Genomic DNA, 19,963 nt, shown 5'->3' with positions numbered 1-19,963 from the left:
ACAAAGATGACAGCTTTTCACATCTGGAAAACTGAATAATAACAACAATTCAGTTGGTGAAGAAGGGCTGGAAATTACGTTTTTTCAATTTTGATACATGGCAGGAGTTTGAGATGAGCAGATTCCAATTGGAGTTTGCACGGGTTGGCTATTTTCCTTTCTAAATGACAAAAGAAATAACATTTGATGAAGTTGCCTCTGGGGGATTGGGGAAGGATTCTTTCTGCTATTTAAAAGAATGTAGAGTATATGGAGGCTATTAATTACTAGTAAACAATTGATCCACTGTGCCTTCATTGATTTAAGGCAATCAAATCCCATATTACCTATGTTGTTTAGTATGGTGCCCCTGTAGATGCCCATCATATATGTTTATCTATCTATCTATCTATCTATCTATCTATCTATCTATCTATCTATCTATCTATCTATCCATCTATCCTTCCATCCATCCATCCATCTATCTATCTATCTATCTATCTATCTATCTATCTATCTATCTATCTATCTATCTATCTCTCTCATTCTCTCTCTCTCTCTCTCTCTATATATATATATATATATATATATTTATCAAACTCTAGTGATTATCACAAGATCAATTACAAAAGTATCTATTTAGCATTCAAAACCCTTCATAACCATCTGCCCCTTCTACCTTTCAGGTCTTCATTTATCTTACTTCTTGCTACATAATTTTTGATCCACTTATACTATGGATAATATATATGTATAAATATATACATATATATATATATATGTATATATATGTATCTTCCACTGAAATGCTGTGAAAGACTCAGAATTCTTGAGTTTGTGGAAACAGACTTCAAAGTACACTCATAAATGCCAGAGGAGAGAAGAGTTGGCCATACATAGGTGAGTTCACATGCATAATGACTGTCAATGATAATAATGAGGACACAGATGGAGACATCCTACTTTAGGAGCCAAGTGGGCAGGTGACCCTCACCCTAGGCACCCTATTCAGCCCATAGAGATGGGCTGACACTCCCTGACAATCCTTTCTCAGGTCCTTTTCATGCCAAGGATCTTCTTATTTAAAGAGGTTTTTTTTTATAATGTCCAGAAAGAAAAGTTGAGGTGATCCACTTTTTCTGACTCCTGCTATAGTTTCTTAAATGATTTCTTTGCTTCATGAGATCATGAATTTAGAGTGAAAAGAGACCCTTGAGTTAATCTAAGAACCCCTTCAGAGGAAACTGGCTTCAGAGAAGTAAGGTTTGTTGTAAGTCATACAAGTAATAATTGCTTTAACTTTCTGAACCTAGATTTTCTGACTCTAATTCGAGTACCCTTTCTACTGTCCTCTGTTTCTTCCAATGTTTCTCCTTATCCAGACAGATTTTATTGACTCTGGAAAGATGATTTCTTCATTGTGAGGACTTCCCAACTTGGAAATTGCTTCCATCTATGCAATGTACCAATTCACCTTAGAGAACCGTCTGAAAGGCTAAGATGTCAAATGATAACATATTAAGTCAGTACAGCTAATATGTCAGATGTATCATTTGAAACTAGGATTTCATGACTCCAGGGACATCCTTCTATCTATTATTTTTTATGCCATCATTTCCAAATGTCCTTTCTCTCTTATTATTCTCCTTCCTCTAGTGAGCACAGTATGGTAAAAGTGTTGGTTCTAGATTCAAAGGACTCAGATTTAGCTCCCATTTTACATATATACTCCCTGTGTGGCCCTGGGCAAGCCACTTACATCATTGGTCCTGAATTTCTTCCTCTATAAAATGAGTGATTGGACTGAATGATCTCTAAGATATCATGAATCTCTAGATCTGGAATTCCACTCATTCCCCCATCTCAAAAAATACTTCAATTGACTACACAATAAAGTCCAAACTCCTAGCTTGACAGTGACTATAATACTTTTCATATGAAACATTGCCAAAATGAAACTTTAACTTGATGTGCACAATACAACAGAAACAAAATCATATTAAATAATACTAAATCTGATTTTTAAAAATGGTAGCAGAGTTGAGCTGGCTATCTAAGCCTAAAGAAAGGGTTAGTTTGATCATCATGGGACTGGAAAGCTTTCAAGATACATAAATTTCTTTGCTGTCATTGTTTAATCTTGACAGCACCTTACTTTGTGACATTCAATTCAATCCCAGAGAAGTGGGAAAAAAGGAGGCAAGGAGGGTGTGTTGATGTGATCTGTCATTTCCTCAAAAAGAGGAACATTGGCTGTCCTCGTCTGGGACACTTGCTGACCTCTTCAGATTTATCAGTTTTTGGTCACTTTATCCTGAATCACAGCAACCTGACTTCTCGCCATGATTAACCTGAATCAGATTCCTTTTAAGTAAGAAGATGTGGCCTGTGATTACATCCTCAGAAAATTCACCCATTTGACATGATGCTAAGATTTCCAAACACTTTCCAGACTTACTGTCAATGAGTGCTGTGAATCCATGTGGTGGAGTTGAATGCCCTTATTTGCTTTTGGCTTTAAGCAGAAAAATTGGATTTAGAAGGCTTTTCTTCATCCGGATCTCTGCAATATATAATAAACTTCTTACATCTGTCACCATCAACATTCTCATTACTGCCTCTACCTTTTATGTTTTAAAGAGAAAGCAGGCAGGGTTGCCCTTTCTCTCTTCCTTCTCATTTAAATACCCAATTGTGACTGCCAGCCTGGAAGATTAGAAACTATCTTCCTCATTGGGGCATGAATGGAGGACCATTACAAATTTAGGATTGCCCTAAGCTGTTTATATCTTGTTCTTATTAATTGTAAGGAGCAGCTCCTGAGCAGAAAGCTTTCAAAATGTTTGGGAACTTTTCAGTCAGTAAAATGACCCAAGTTATTTCTCAGAATACATTCTTTGCCTGTGATCTTTTAGTTCATCCTAAAAGACTATTATCATCAAACAACTTATACAATAGTCACTTTTCAAAGATTGAGACCAATCATATCTTATGAAACACAAACTAGGTACCAATCCAATGTGTTTTCGTTTGGAATGCCACACCTGGAGCTTTGACCTAACTTTAGTTTATGAATCTCAAATGAGAATTGCCTCCTCTTTGTTTCTTTTCATTTTTACCAAAAAAAAAGATGAAAGAAAGAAGATGAGGACTTATTAGGCAGGTGTTGCACCCAGCTGCAAAGAAAACAATAAGTCCCGAATGTCAAGGAGGTTCATGGCACATATTTTAAAGTGAATTGATTGTCAGTCTCAGTCAGGGAAGTCTTGCATTAAAAGATGGCATGTCCTAGTTTATAAAAGATTTGGATAGTGGTAAGAGTGCAGTATTAGATGGTAGAGATGATCTCTGGATGGGTGCTGATAGAAGAAATGGTATAATTAACTAGAGTGGCATCTTCTCTGAAGACTTAAGCCAAGTGGGTGTGCCAGGGGCTTGATGTTCACTCTATTCCTGTGTCCTCTGGCTCAGCGATGCCACTCTATTTGAATCTGATACATCTCTCTCCTCTTGTTCTTCCTCTTGATCATTTGTATTCTTCTTCCATTTGACTCTTAGCTGAGGAAGAAACCAAGAGAGTGCTATGACTGAGAAAGCCCTCTGTTTCTTCCAGAATGATTTTGTTCAGTAAGGCAACCAAAGAAAATATCTTATTCTTGAAGAATATACTTCCAAAGCTAGGCTATCTGCATTGGATGGAAGGGGAGCTAGGAACCTTGACTTTTCATCTTAATTTGGAGAACTCCAGAGAGGGATGCTAAATACTTGTCAGCAATATGCAAGAGTGCAATATAACTTAGAAGAAATTAAGGTTTGGTCATTCTCATTTCGCTAGGGGCATATTCTAAGTATACCTTTCTTGGCTTGTTCTATCCTGGGAAGATGCTCTGATGGCATACTTTGCCTCTTGAGGGGGGGGGCAGGTTTTCTTGTGTGTATGTGCTCCTACTCTGGAATTTTCCCTCTTCTATTCATCTCATCCCCTCAGGGCCTGTGGCATCAACTAGTTCTTCTGACAACTGAATCTGTGCCAGTGTGTTAATGATAGAGAACTAGTTAAGGTCAATAGATAGGCTTGTTAATAGGAGCTATTTGGAGAATTTATCTGCAACCATTGTTGTCTAGCCCATTCATGAATGAAGTAGTATGAATTTTAAGGCAGAAAGGGTGAGAGGACGCCACTATGGCACTCTTGGGTAAGGCATGTCAACTGGTCCTGGGGAGCATCCTTATTTGTTCTTTCCTTGAATGAAAAGCAAAAGGCCAATTGGAATGCATTATCTTGTGCTGGTACACCTACCCATACTTGACAGACTGATACTGGTAAGAGAGATATGTAGGGACAATAGAGCTATCAAATCACACCATATAGGTGACCATTTAGATGCCGAGACATGGAGCAGTGGAATTTATGCTTAAAGAGGGTGGACTTTCACTTTCAAACTCTTCCAAAGGGATGCTGAATTCACTCGGTATGGTCTAACTTGTCATTTAAAGTCAGTCTGTGAAAATTTTTTTTAATTAAAACAATCTGTGATATAAATTCATGTATTTAATATGCTAATTACTCTTATAACAATGTCTAGGATATCTAATGCAGCAAATATCTATAGTAGTGTGGAAGAAGGCAACATAAAATTCTTCATCAACAGACACCAAACCATCGGTATATGTTATTTCAGAGATGTTTCATTTAACTATTATTTTTTTCTGGTTTCTGATATTTTATCAGTTTTTGACATAGTAATAATAATAATAACTTTGATAGAAAAGATGAATGGATGAAAAGAGTATTTGCTAAAAGCTTTCTGTGTGTTAGGCACTGCAATAAACACTTGCTACACAAATAAAGGAAAACAGGATGGTCCCTGGAAAGCAGAGGTGGAAATTGGGGCTGGGAGAAGGAAAGAAGGAAAGTCTCCTCAAACAGTTCAAAGAGTAAGTTGAATTGATTTGGGAGTGAAGTTGAAATGGCAGAGTCCCCTCATGGAATGGTGATCCTGTTCAGGGACTCGCTAATCAGAAAATCAGCCTTCAGGAGTGGGCAGTTAGGAAGCACAGTGGACAGAGTGCCAGGCTTGGAGCCAGAAAGTTTCATCTTCATGAGTTCAGATCTGGTCTCAGACACTTCCTGGCTGTATGGTCCTGGGCAAATCACTTACCCCTATTCGCTTCAGTTTCTTCAACTATAAAATGAACTGGAGAAGGAGAGAGCAAACCACTCTAGTATCTTTCCCAAGAAAACCCTCGTTGAGGTCATGAAGAATCAGACAAGATTGAAAAAATGGCTGAAGGGCTTCAGGAACAGGCATCTCAAGGTGGGAGAGGTGGCTAGTGACAAAGTAGATGGCCTGGAATAGGTTGAGCTGGGAACGATTTTGAGGCATCATGAGGCTACCAATTGGTCCTGAAGGGCTGACGACATGGCTTGTTGTTCCATGTTCTAGTTTTCACCTAGTCATTAACACTTTAACATTACACTTAATGTATCAGTTTTTCTCCTTAGACTTCCATAAGATTTTTGGTATTTTCTATTTAAGCTTTTATCAATTTTACAGCAGTTTCTCCTATTAGAGCAAAAGCAATAGACTTCCGTGAAATGATGGATGTTTTTGGAATCACAGAACCACAAAATGCCTAAAATACTTCAGTTCTCTGTCTTCATAGATGAAGAAACAGTGACCCAGAGATGTCAAGTACTGCTTGAGGTCATCACCCAGCTAGTCAATTGGCAGAGTCAGAACTGGAACTCAGATCCCTTGCTTCCTATTCAAAGTTTCATTATTGATGAAGAATTTCTAGAATACTTTGCTCTAAAGGGGATGATAAATTGTTAATGAAGCTAAGATTTCAGATCTACTATGTGTATTGGTAATTGCTGGGGGCATGGGTGAGCAAGGCAGATGTTAATATAGAGCAGAATAGAACTGAAAATGTGCATATTTATATATTGCTTTAATATTTTATCCCAAATTGCTCCACTAAGGAATGAATTATGTCCTACTATTGCAGCAATTGTGTAGTCAACTGTAGCCATTATGATCTCATCAATACCTTTGGCAGAAATAGGGACATTATAACCTGCTTTTTATTGGGTGTTGTTGAGCAGACAAGGAAATGTATTAGCTCCTTTCATGGGGCATGGGCTCGAAATCGGAAATGAAATGTGATTTGCCTAACTGATCCTCTCAGCAGCCTAGTCTGAAGCTTCTTCAATAATCCCCTAGTAATATAGTGAGGTGAAAAAAATAAAATAAAAATGAGACCAGAGCCCTGAGTTCCACCCCCTTCTGTCTACTCAACCACTGACTCAACTGTGTCCCCTTGGGCAAGTAGGTAACAAGGTCTGTACCTCAGCTGTCTCATGAAATCCATGATAATAAGACCTGCCAGACCCCTCTCTCTGCATTATAGTGGAAGGGAAGGCAGCTATACCAAGTCTCTGAATGCCTAATGGGAATTTTTTTAAGCTAGTTGAACCAAATGATGAAAAAAAAAAGAACAAATGGGGACACTTACAAAAAAAAATGAAGCTTTATTTAAAAAGAATTGAGTTATCTAGCATCTACGAAACACCTACTATGTGTCAGACACTGTGGTAATCATAGGGATGTAAAAAGAAAGACAAAACCAGTCCCTGCTCTCAAGGATCTCACAGTCTAATGGGGGACACAACATAGAAACAATTATGTACAAACAAGATATAGACAGAATAAATTATAGGTACTCTGAGAAGAGAGGCTTCTTACAGAGAGCAAAACTTTCACTGAGCTGGGGCATTGTGGTACAGCTGCTGCTACTAGCCTGGCCTTTGAGTCAGGAAGACTTGGCTTTAAGTCTTGCCTCTGACACATCCTACATCCCTTGTGACTTTGGGTAAGCTACTTAATTTCTCAATGCCTCAGGAAATCTTTTAAGAGTATAAGTTGCAGACAAATGGATGGTCTAGTTCTGTACAGAGAGTTTCCATTTTGGAAATTCTGTACATTAGTAAATTACTGGTCTAATAAAAATAATAATAAACTAATGAAAGAATAAGTGAATGAATAAATAAGCAAATGAATGAATAAACAAATAAATAGATACATATGCAAAGAACAAGGAAGAAAAACCAGGGTTAAAGATCTTGGAGGCCAGAACTCTTTAAAGAAACAGAAAATGTTGAATATACAAAAAATAAAGAGAAAAATGAACCAGAAGGGTAAAGCAGATTGTAGAAATGAGGAGAGGAAGCAGGATGTGAAAAAACAATGCAAATTTGAGCTTAATATGTTTATTTTAAAATTCTAATTTAATGTGTAATCAATGTAATGTTTTTAGAAACTAGGGTCAAACAATCAGAGGCTTAATGAAAAGACCTTAGAGATCACCTACTTCAGACCCTTCATTTGAAAGCTGATAAAACAGAGGCTCAGAAACATAAACTGATTTGTTTAAGGTTTCATAAGGAATGATGGCTCATATTTGGTGGGCAAAGATATTAATATATACACAAACATGACATGCAAACACATTTTAGAAAAACAAAATTATTTTTGGGATCTTAAGGCTTTTGGAATTGAAAGGAATCTTAGAGGTTACCTAGTTTAGTTTTCTCATTTTAAAGATGAGGAAACTGAGACAAAGAGAAGACAGGATGTGCCCAAGGTCACACAGCTAGTGCCATTTAGGGTTCAAAATCAGATGAGTTTGACTCCAAAACCTTTTACTTATCACTTTGTGATCTATGAGACACACATGAAAATAACATGATTGCTCTGGCTTTACACTCTGAGGCCTGGGCCAGTTACCTTTTACCTCCTGTAGTGTCCTTAGGTATTTTATTTTATTTTATTTTTCCTTAGATATTTTAATGAGATTGAGAAAATCTCTTTTCTCTGTCATCAGTTCAAGACCCTCCCTGCTTCGTTCCCCAATTTTTAGAAGCCTGGTGACGAGTACCTCAATTTTGACCATCTAACACCAGATTAACTTAAAAAAATACTCTTACCTTCCATTTTAGAATCAATACTACATATTGGTTCCAAGGCAGAAGAGCGGTAAGAGCTAGACAATGGGGGTCAATTGACTAGGCAATGGTGGGTCACCCAGCTAGGAAGTGTCTCAGGGCAGAACAGAGGCCTGGCTCTCAGTCCATTGAACCATTTTGCTGCCCCCTAGATTAGTTTTTACAAAGGTTTATTAATCCAAAGAGATACAAAAACAGACATTTTCCATTTTCTCCAGTACCTCAAGGGCCAGCCTTCCCCTTCACCATTTTGGTCTTTGGTGATGGAACTAGATTCTGCTCACTGTTCATCTCATTTACTACATAACATTAGTCTCACCAAGTTCATGCCTGGAGCCCGCCATCAGTGTGGGCTTCTGCTGGGCTGGAGATCCAGGAGTTTTGTTCTTTAGGGCTTTGTTGTTAGGCTGCCTCCAATTCCTGCTCATCCTTAAACTGTTAAATCCCTCTGGCTTAATTAAGCTCCTGGGGCAGACTCTACTCCCTACACATAAAGTGGGAAAAAATGAACAAAATGGTCAAAGACCTATGCTCTTGGGGCTACATGACCTCAGGGACAAAATGAATGGTGTCCTTAAAATCTCTCTATCGGGTGTTATAGAATGAGGGAATCATCTTTATTTTCATAGGTAGATGTCACAAAAATCATAGCAAGTGCTCAATCTGGCTGTTAAAAGATATTAGTTCTAACTGCAACCAACAAAAAAAGATTTCTCCCAACCCCCTGATAGACTGACTCAGAATATCAACACACACTTCAGACTTCCAAGTCTTCAAAAGCAGTTCCCAGTCTTCCATGTAGACAATGATGTCTTAGAAAATCTGGGCATGGGCTAGAAGTTCCTTTGCAGAAATAACATGTTTGGAAAGGCATCATCATCAGACCCATACATTATAAATAGCAGAGAATAATGATGATGACGACGAGGATGATTATGATGATGAAGATATATTCTTTTAGCATTGTTCCAAATCTCTGATCCATCGTCCTGGGGAGACTGATCCCCTTAAAATCCCTGTTACCTCCTCTTACTAAAATATGCCTTAGGGTTTTGGAGGAATTCATGTATTTGTGGGCTTTCAGTAAAAATACCCATTCTGAGAAGTTTGAGTATTTGTAGATTTTTTATGAATGTGCACAGATTCTACTTACTATTCTTCTCTTCCAATAATTGTAATAAGAATTTATACAGCACTTAAAATATCTTGGCAAAGCAACCTGCAGTTCCCACTAATAGTTGTCACTCAAATAACTGTTGGGTTGGTCTGATTTGTTTATCCTCCTTTAAGAAGATGAAATAGAGTAAAGTACAATGAATACTTAAGTTTCCAAGCTGATTTATGTTTTGTCTGAAAGAGGGGGTGTCTCATGTGCTATTGCTGGAGGGTTTTTGGTTCCATGTCTATCTCTGAAGAGTAGAAGCAGAAGCAGAAGATGAGGGGGATTTGGGGCAACTGGCTTTTTAAATTCGGTTATGTTTCAGTTGTGTCCAATTCTCTGTGAACTTATTTGGGACTTTTTGGGAAAAGGTACTGAAGTGGTTCTTTCTCCAGTTCATTATAAAGATGAGGAAACTGAGGCATACAAGTGTCTTGCCCAGGATCATATATAGCTAGCAAGTATGTGAGGCAGAATTTAAATTCAAGAATACTTCTGACTCCATGCCCAGCATCTTCCCCACTGAACCATCTACCTGTCCCAACTGACTCCACAATTAGCTAATTATAGTACTAATAAGTAGTACTTAGGGCTGGTGGAAAAACATTAATTTGGAGTTAGGAGACCTGGATTCTTGATCCATGTTGTCACTAAGTTACTGCCTCAACTTAGTCTGAGACACCATTTTCTCTGGGATCAGTTTCTCCACGTGTCAAATATGAATAATCTGTTTGCTCTAACAGATCAATGTTTGATTGATTATTTATGTTATCATAGGAAAGTCACCTGACCTCTATAAACCTGTGAGGTAATTAAGACAAATTTTATTACCCTCCATTTGACAAATTAAAAAAAAGAGAACCTCAAAGCTGAAATGACTTGCCTGAGAGAATGGCTACCTTATTAAAGGTATATCTCTCTGGAAAGGAATGCAAATTAATAAAGTTTCCTCTCCATAAATAAACCTTGTCTTTAATCTATCATAGACAGCAAGGGGATCGAGTGCTGAACTCGGAGACAGTAAGACCTCAGCTGGAACTCTACAGACATTTATTAATTATGTAACCCTGGACAACTGATGCCCTCTCCCGTTACTTCAGTTTCTTCCTATTTAAAATGGGAGTAAGAATAGCACTTACCTCCCAATATTATGTGAGCATCAAAGGAGATAACATATGTAACGCACTTCACAATTCTTAAACTTCCATTATTATTGTTGTTGTCATTACTAATACTACTCTCCATCTATTGTTTTTATCTCACTGCAGTTCAACTTCATCTTCTTTGGTGGGTTTAATTCATGGACTAGAACAGACTGCTTCTTGTAAAGGGAAGACATACTGTGGAGAGACTGAATGCAAACTGCCCCTTGCTAGGGGAGCTTTTTCCTGAGGAAGCAAGAATAATCATCATCATAATATAAGCTTGAAATTCATGCTTTTCTCCTCTTCAGTCCAGAGTCTGAAAGTGCTTGCTGATGTCTTCAGTACTACAGTGGCTTACTGAACAAAAGGAAGTCTGGGGACACGTAAGTTTGTTATTGTGGGAAGATTCTTGAACTCCTCAGCATAGTGAATGACTATAGTAAATAAGCCAAGTGAAGCAGTTCAATAAGCCAAGCAATAAAAAGGATGAAGCTGTGATATTGTTTCTATAGAAAGAGAGGGTTAGAGCCCACCTAGGGGCTTTGTGTGCAAGGATTCTCTAAAATGGTCTGCTACGTGGTATTCCATAGAATCTAAACCAAATCTTAGAAGCATTAAAGAAAGGCTTCCTAAAAACCTTGGGAAAGTTTCTCAGGCTTGTTCTACAGAGATAGTGCAAATTTTATAAATTCAAAAGACTTTCAGTTGATTTTCTCTAGAAACAATGCTTCACAGAAACATTCAAAATGTCGGCCTTGAAGAAGACAGGAGGAAATCCACCTCCCTCCCTGACTGGAGAGGTGGGAGACTAGGAGTGTGAAATGTTGGATGCGCTGTCACATGCCATCCTTATATTGATTGGTTTTGCTTTACCGGTTTTCCTTGTCATTAAAAGCAGGTTCATAAAGGGGGAAGTGATGGAGTATATTCTCAGATGATTGCGATGAAAAAGCAAAGTGCATAAATAATACTTAAAGAAGAGAATATCCATTTTCTTAGATGAAACTTCCTCTACTAATTCCTATAATGATGCAATTTTTTTCTTTAAAAAATGAAAGGAGAGAAATATGAGGTACCTAGAGACCCTAAATTCAACCTCTTTTAATATTTTAAGACAGAGCAATTATTTAATTCCGTTAACCTTTAAGCCACTGAGATGGATTTGCATAGGCCTCTCCAGCTTCAGCTCTCTCTCTAGTTTCAAGTCTTTTTTTCTTATTCCTCCTTTGCCCAAGAGTCAGTTATGCTCTGAGGCTCAGCGAGTTACACTGAAGGGTAGTTTGAATGTGTTTAGTCGGAGCAGCATTCCATGTAAATCTCCAGGTCAAGTGCCCCAAATAGCAGCTTAGTACTTTAGTTTGAATGCAGTTGTCTAATTTCTTTTCCACCTTCCCAGTCAGAAGAGGAGAGTGTGAGCAGACTCAAATGTGTCAGACAATTTTGGGTTGTCTGAAGAACTAATGAAAATTGTCAAGATTTGCCTTGATATTACACTCACATGCTCCCCTTAGCCTAGCTTGATGATTTCCCTGCTTTTCCCTGCAGGCCCTGGACAGATTAAGTCCTGTCCTAACAAGAAGGATATAAGGATTTTCTGATGAGACTAGGAGTTTGCCTCAGAATTGGCTTTCTGGTTATTGGTACTTCAGAGCTGCTGTCTGGACTTCGGATTGATTCGCCTTTTCCAGCTCTCCAGTTTCTGAGGATTTCCTGGTCTCCCGTAGCCTTCAAGGATGCGGACCTATCTTCTTATGTTGAAGTAAGATAATAATCTTATACAGCATAAGGGTTGGCTTGGAACCACCATGCTCCTTTTAGCTCTGATACCTTACTTAGCTGCGATTAGGTCCGAGGCAACCAGTCAAAAGACCTTAGGCTAACCGTGAAAAGGCATTCAAAGTAAAATGATGGATAGACCAAGGACACTTGACAACACCCCAGAAATTTAAAAATTGTTGAACAAGTTGAGTAGTTAAGCCTTCCTCAGAAATTAGAGCTTGTGCTAATTTATAGCCCAGTGCTGAGAAAGAAGAGCCTGGACAGGAGAAAACTCAACTGAGGCCAAATCTCTTTCTGTACTTTTGACGGAGAAGGACCTCTCATCAGAAATTATACCTCTAAATCTTCCATATCAGTATCCTTAAGGGCATCATTGGTTGGCAGGCTAATGATTGCACCATTGGAAAACAAAGGACTCAGAATTCTATAAGAAGTCCATCAAAAGAGACTTTGTTTGCCTGATTACTTCTGTCATGTCCAACTCTTTGTGACCTCATTTGGGTTTTTCTTGGCAAAGATACTGGAGTGGTTTGCCACTTCCTTCACCAACTCATTTTACACTCTGAAGTAAATAGGGTCAAGTGACTTGCCCAGGGTCACACAGCTAGTATGTATTTTAATTCAGGAAGATTTTAATTCAGGATTAATTCAGATTTTAATTCAGGAAGATTAATTTTTCTGATTCGAAGCCCATTATGCCACCTAACTGCAGTCAAAGAGATTATTGCACATAAAAGTAACTCCTTAAGCCTCACCTTTGGGAGAAAAGAACTTCTAGCGCCTAGGAACTGTGTTACTCCTTTAACTCATATGTTCTCTAAAATTAACTCCCTCTTTCCCCTGGATTCTTTATGTACTTATGGAAGAGCATATTCCAGACCTTGATATATGTATGTGGGGGGTGGGAGTAAGTAGGAATCTTTCAACTATTCTCAAGGTCTACCTTTATAAATACCCCTTCAGGCGTAACCCTAGAACCTCAAAGGAAGAGTTGTAGATAACCTACTACTGCCAACCTTTCTGTCTAACTCTTGGTGACCCCATTTGAGGTTTTCTTGGCAGAGATACTAGACTGGTTTGCCATTTCCTTCTCCAGCTCATTTTACAGATGAGGAACTAAGGCAAACAGGGTTAAGAGCCTTGCCCAGGGTTGAGCTAAGGATCTTCAAAACTTGTTTGGTCTATACTATGCTCCTAGGTTTTGACCATGATGGAATGAAGGGCTTTACCCCTTATTTAAGTAATTTCTAATATTGATGGAGAGATATTTGAAAAGGAATCTATTCCCCTAACTCTTAAAATCATATCATGGAGGTGATAAAAAAATCCTGTGGATGAAAGTTCAGTACCTGTCTTTAAACATAAAAACTCTTATTTGAAAAAAAAATTATTTCTTGGGAATAAAATGTGCTTTATAGATTATATATATGTACATATATATTTATATATGCTTTTTAAGGGTATAAAGTGATAGAGTAGAACAGAGGTGGAAGGTTAAACTAAAATAAATTTCAAAAGACTAGAGGTAAGCTTAAATTTCAAAGAATAAAGGTATCCAAGGGCTAAGTTAAGGCCATGGCATCATGCTAGTGTGCAGACTGCAAAAGAACAGGGCTAGACAGAAACAGGAGTCCAGCTAAACATCAAAGGATCCGGAAAATACCACAGGTTAGAGAGGCACAAAGTCAAGTACCAGAAGAGCAGATAGGACTAAAAGGATTCATGGGTCAAACAGGTAAAAAGTTGAGCCTAGAGAGAAGTCAGCTAAAGCAGTGATAGCAGGTATGTGCAGGATGCAGAGTCTATACTCTAGTTCTAGGCAGGTAGCAAGATAGAGGGTCTTGAAGGTCAGAGCCTCAGCAAGAAGTGCCATAACTAAATAGGACTGGTGAATTCTGCTCTTCGGACCACATCTATTTGTTCTGTGCTCTATTTTATCCTGTCTGCTGGATGTGCCTGGCCTGAGGCCAAAAAGTGTTGATAATGGCCAGCAAGAGCTCCCATGGGTTCAATTATCATCTCTATGCAAATGACTTCCGGATATATAAATCAAACCCTAAGCCCTAGTCTCTCTTCTGAGCTCCAGTACCACCTCCCCAACTGCCTATTAGTCATTCTGAATGTCCTGTAGGTATTAGTCATTCTGGATGCTTTGTAGACATCTCAAGCTCAAAATGTCCAAAATTGTGCTTGTTATCACTGGCCTTCCTCCTCCAATTTCCCAATCTACACTTTCCCCAACATTTTCAGGCTGTTGAGGATGCTACCATCTTTCCAGTAATCCAGCTTGCTAACTCTGATCATGCTCAATTCCTCACATTCCTTTATCCCAAATATTCAATCCAATCCAATGCTAATTAACTCTACCTCCACAACATTTCTCATATTCATCCCTTTCTTTCTTATCTCAGGGCCTTTATCCCAGTCCAGAGGCTCAACATCTTATCTGGACTACCTCCTGAAGTAGTCTCTTAATTCGACTTCCTGCCTCCTCTTTCCATTTTCCAACCCAACTTCTTTCTCTGAGATGATGTTCCTAAAGTACTTGTTCTGACCATGTTATGCCTTAACCCTCATTCAGATTCTAGGGATTCCCTAATTATTCCCAGACTCAAACACAAACTTCATTGTTGGGCACTTAAAGCTCATTACAACCTGATCCTTATTTACTTTTCTAGTCTTACACAGTACTCCTCATCACACACTACAGTCCAACCACGTTGGCCTTTTTGTTCTTTCTTGCACACAAAAATTATCTCTCTTGTAATCTTTGCATTGGACATCCCCCATGCTTGGAAGGCACTACTGCCTCTTAGAATCCACAATTCTTTCAAAGCTCCACTCAAGTATTATCTTCAGCAGAAGGCTTTCTTGATCTTCCCAGTTAATAATGCCTTCCCCCTCTCATTAAATTAACTCTCATTTATTTCTGAATTTATTTGGTATGCACCTTATATGTTTATTCTCTCCCATGTTACAATATAAGCTCCCTGAGGGATGGGGTTAATTCTACCTTTGTCTTTATCCCTTGTGCCTGGCACAGTGACTGGTACATAGCAGGTTCTTAATAAATGTTTGTACGGCTTAGCCCTGTAATCCTGGGTTAGCCACTAGACCTATTGCCTAGCCCTTACTATTCTTCTGCTTTAGAATCAATATTGATTCTAACACAGGAAATAAAGGCTTAATAAAAAAAAAAACCCAAGTGTTTGCAAATTGGTAGATTAATAAAGAGGCCAGGATAAAGGTTCCCATAGTTAGTTGATTTAGAGACAAAGATGTTAGCATTATGTCACAGTGGAATCATACGGTAGATTTGTGAAGAGTTGGAGGCTGCCTAAATTTAGGTTTAACCAGAATTATCTCAATTCCCAGTACACAGTCAATGGCGAATGTGTTTAGGCAGTTATTTTGAACCCCATATTCTCTCATTTGTTTTAAAGCAGCATTCTAGAAGGGTGATAGAGCTCCTTTCTTTCAATGAATAAAAACTCAAACCCTTCTCTGGTCCATCACTGCAATTTCCCATAGCCATAGTGAAAAAAAGAATGATTACTCTATGATGGTTCACATATCTCAGGATTTTTAATTTAATTGCTGTTGTTTTTTTTTCTGGCTACCTTCTAGTAGCAATCTAGTTAGCCCACATCTTTTATTTGTCAAATGTTCCCATCTCAAGGCATTTGAGGCTAAGATCGATAATGTCAAAGGGTAGCCAGTGGGCTTGTCTTCTTCTCAGTCATCTTAGATCTTGTAAAATTTCAAACAGAATTGATCCTACAGTCTTGGGGAAAAAAACTGTCAAAAATCCTTGGCCTGCTCTACTTTATTCTAACTTGGTCTGGCCAGGAAGCTATTGATTTCTATCATGTTTATAATGCCTTTTCCTTGTTCCTTCCTGTTCAGTTGAGCCTTAGGCACTAGCTGGAGATTATAAATGCAAAATAGGTGGCTGGGACTTTGGGAGGTTTTCTAAAGTCTGGGGCGGGGGAAGAGGAACAGAAAGGTATCAAGAAGGGGAGTAAAGCCCAGGCTCAGCAAAAGTTTACATAGTCACAGGCCTAGAGGGTATTCCTCTCCCTTTCTCTTTTTTTTCCCTTTCCCTTTCTCTCTCTTTTCATTTTTCTGTTTCTTTTTTCTCATATACTCTCACTTTCTTGTTTTTTCTTTCTCTTATATATCATATCAGTTGTAGAAAAGTATCCCTATGTAATATATATACCAAATATTAAATTTTGACATAAATATAAATCTCTCTCACTAAATATATGTATGTATCTATGCAGTATAGCTAGATGATCCAGGGAATAGAGTGCCAGGTCTGAAGTCAGGAAGACTCATCTTTGTGAGTTTAAATCTGACTTCAGAGTCTCACTGGCTGTGGGACTCTGGGCAAGTCATTTAACCTTGTTTGCCTCAGTTCTTCATCTATAAAATGAAGTGGAGAAGGCAATGCCAAATCACTCCAGTTCTTTGCAAAGGAAACCCCAAATGTGGTCATGAAGAATTAGATATAACTGAAATGACTGAACAACAACAAAATGTATCTATACATATATATGTCTATGCCTCACACCATTTTGTTTTGGTCCAGACCTATTATTGCATCCATAGAGAATTTCTCTGCCTTGGAAACTTGTTCTACTGATGCACTTTAGCAGTTCCTTTGAAATCTGTAGTCTTAAATTTTTTTTTCCTCAAGCATTGACAGATTTAAGTGACTTACCTAAGGTCAGACATACTAAATGCCAGTCAGGGCTTGAACCTAAGTCTTCCTGACAGTGTATTATGTACTATGCTTTCTCTCTCTGCCTTTAGTATAAACTATTCTAGGTTATAGTTCTATATTTTTGTCAAAATCTCCTACAAGTTAGTAAGCTTCATGAGAGCAAAGACCATTTTATAGATAAACTTTTTAAAAATCACCCTTAGCACTTATTGAAATTCACTACAATGTTTATTGGTTATTAGATCTTGGATGAATGAATGAGTAGAATTGCAGAGATCACAAAAACCTCTTGTTTAGAATTGACTGAACCAGATGAAATGCAAATATAATGCATAAAAATTAGATGGGCTGCAGGATCTAAGGTTGAAGCAATCACTTGTTTTTTTTTTTAACTAATTTATTTACTTAGACTATTTTTCATGGTTACATGATTCATGTTCTTTTCCTCCATGTTATTAATATTTGTAATAGAATGATCATTTAAAGTCAACATCCCTAATCATATACCCATTGAACCACATGATCAATCATATGTTTTTCTTCTGTGTTTCTACTCCCACAGTTCTTTCTCTGGATGTAGAAAGCATTCTTTCTCATTATCCCACTGGATTGTCCTGGATCATTGCATTGCTACTAGTAGAGAAGTTCATTACATTTCAATGTGCCACAATATATCAGTTTCTGTGTACAATGTTCTCCTGGTTCTGGAGCAGTTATTTGTTAACCAAGAGGCTGACAGAAGACATGGAGAAAGAGCAAGAGAGCTTGAGTGGTAGAAGCATGGGATTGTGAGATAGAGAACCTGAGTTTGAAATACTGCCATCTATTCCTTCAGAAATCTTTGCCAAATCACTTCACATCTATAGACCCATTTTCCTCATCTGTAAAATGAGAGTGTTGTAGAAGATGGCATCCAAATTCTTTTCCAGCTCTACATTTTATGGCTATGAAGATGCCAAAAAAGGCAAAATGATCAAGATGAGTTCGTCTTTATTGAATACAATTTATACCAGGGATGATTTCTGTTAGTTCAGCTAATATTTCAAACCTTCCTTATAGTGTGATGATATTTCTTCTGAAGTAGGTCTCCTGTGAATAATGTTGTTTATAGGAATTTCTTTGGTTCATTTTATTGATTTCCAGTCTTGAATTCTAAGAAAGATTAATTAATTAGAACTCAGGGTTCTCTTTTGTGCCATTGCAAATTAACAGGGTCCTCTTGTTTTTCTTCCCACTCATTTTCATAAATCTTAGGATCTAGTTAAGAATCACAGTTAAGCTCTTCCTTAGAGAGAGGAGATGAGACTGAACTTTCTAAGCCTATTCGTTTTCTCTTCTGTTTTATTAAAGACTGGGAGTGAGAACAATGACTCCTGAAGAATGGATTTTTTTTTATAATGTAAAAGCCTTGTTATGACAGTATTTATTCAAGGAGCACAAATATTGATATGATTAGATGCCTTATTGTACTCTAATAAAATAAATACAAAATAAAATGCACTGGTCACTGGAACACAAATAATTCAAAGCTCATTCCCTCCTCCCCTAGTCCCCTATGTTTCAAAAGAACAAGATTATACATTGATATAAATTATGGAATAGTTATTCTAATCAAGTTATTCAGTATGGTGACCCTTCTGGTTCATATTTCAACTTCTATTTTGTTAAATATTTATTAGCATTTGGGCCCAAGCTATTATTTCTTTTATTCTGTCATTCAACAGCCATGCAGTCTATGATTTATCTGCAGAGTATTGTGCTAGAGGATAAGGGACGTTCATAGTTTCAATCAGGCAATTTGTTGGTGTTGATCAGTATTTTTACCTAACTTGTTTTGGACTCACAGGTTCTTGGTTAAACTAGCATCTGTAATTCTTACTAGTGCTGTGAACTCAGGTAAGTCATTAAGCTCCCTTGGGCCTCAGTTTTCATTCCTGTAAATTGAACAGTGGACTAGATGACCTCTAAGATTCCTTCTGCCTCTTAAGAAACTTAATACAAGCATTTAAAAACAAAAGTAATTATTTCCAAAATTCATCAAAATTTCTAAATATTTAACTGACTAAATAATTTTTTAATTTCTTACTGTAGTTTTTTTAAAAATCCTAACAAAGTGCTAAAAATTAACATCTAATATAAATTTGCCTGACCATAACTCCATCTTGAAATTGCTCATTGATAAATCACCTGCTGCCTCAAAGGAGTTAGAATTTCTGTTGTTGCCTGATCAGAAGGGCCCTTCTCTGTTTTGTCCCTTCACTCAGGGGAGCAATGATTTCTTGGAAGTTCTTCCCTCTCCTTCTGGCCTGTAAAGTCCTTGAAATTTGCTGTGAATGCTCTTGTAAATCCCAGGGTGCCTATGTAAGGCTGACTAGGTTTTCTGAGATACTCACATACACCCATACCTATGCATATGCCGACAAACACACACACACACACACACACACACACACACACACACACACATACAAAGAGAGAGAGAGAGAGACAGAGAGAGAGAGAGAGAGAGAGAGAGAGAGAGAGAGAGAGAGAGAGAGAGAGAGAGAGAGAGAGAGAGAGAGAGAACAAAATAATTAAATGAGAGCATCAGGGAACTCAGATTCAGCTCCTGGCTTTCAGTCACCTGAATCAGTAACCTTCAGGTCCACTGAATCTTCCAAATATTTTTAAGTCTCTATGTGTTTGTTACCTAGTGGATGTTTCAACAAATGCAGTCAACAGATTTCTAACTTGTCACTTTTTTGGAATAAGGGTAACTACTGCTTTACTTCACTGTGGACATTATACTTATCTTAGACATTTCCTTGAATTTGCTTTAACTGCACAGAGTTTGAGAGCTCCAAGGAATATTAAAATTCATCCAGTTTAACCTGGGGGCAGCTAGGTGGCACAGTGGATAGAGTGCTGTGCCTCAAGTCTGAAAGATGCTTCTTCCTGAGTTCAAATCCAACCTCAGTCAATTATTAGCTCTGTAACCCTGAGCAAATCATTTAACTCTTTTTGTCTCAGTTTTCTCATCAGTAAAATGATATGGAAAAGAAAATGGCAAACCATTCTAGTTTCTTTGCCAAGAAATGCCTAGATGGAGTTACAAAGAGTCAAACATGACTGAAATGACTGAACAACAATGAAAATCTAATCTATTCCTTCCCTCTCATATTTGG

General features: G+C 37.8%; 1 long non-coding RNA gene across 1 annotated transcript; it reads left to right on the top strand.

Annotated features, from left to right (window-relative positions):
* Window positions 1-597: 597 nt before the first annotated feature.
* Window positions 598-19,252, top strand: LOC103098852 (uncharacterized). The gene is made up of 5 exons (XR_001626730.2): window positions 598-879; window positions 4,799-4,917; window positions 10,415-10,674; window positions 11,837-12,050; window positions 17,362-19,252. It is a non-coding gene; the product is annotated as an uncharacterized LOC103098852 (long non-coding RNA).
* Window positions 19,253-19,963: the final 711 nt, after the last annotated feature.

The sequence above is a fragment of the Monodelphis domestica genome, chromosome 1 (genome assembly GCF_027887165.1).
Source record: "Monodelphis domestica isolate mMonDom1 chromosome 1, mMonDom1.pri, whole genome shotgun sequence".
Taxonomy (NCBI): Eukaryota; Metazoa; Chordata; class Mammalia; order Didelphimorphia; family Didelphidae; genus Monodelphis; species Monodelphis domestica.
Note: the sequence above shows the minus strand (reverse complement) of the source record. Positions and strands in the feature narration are given on the sequence as shown.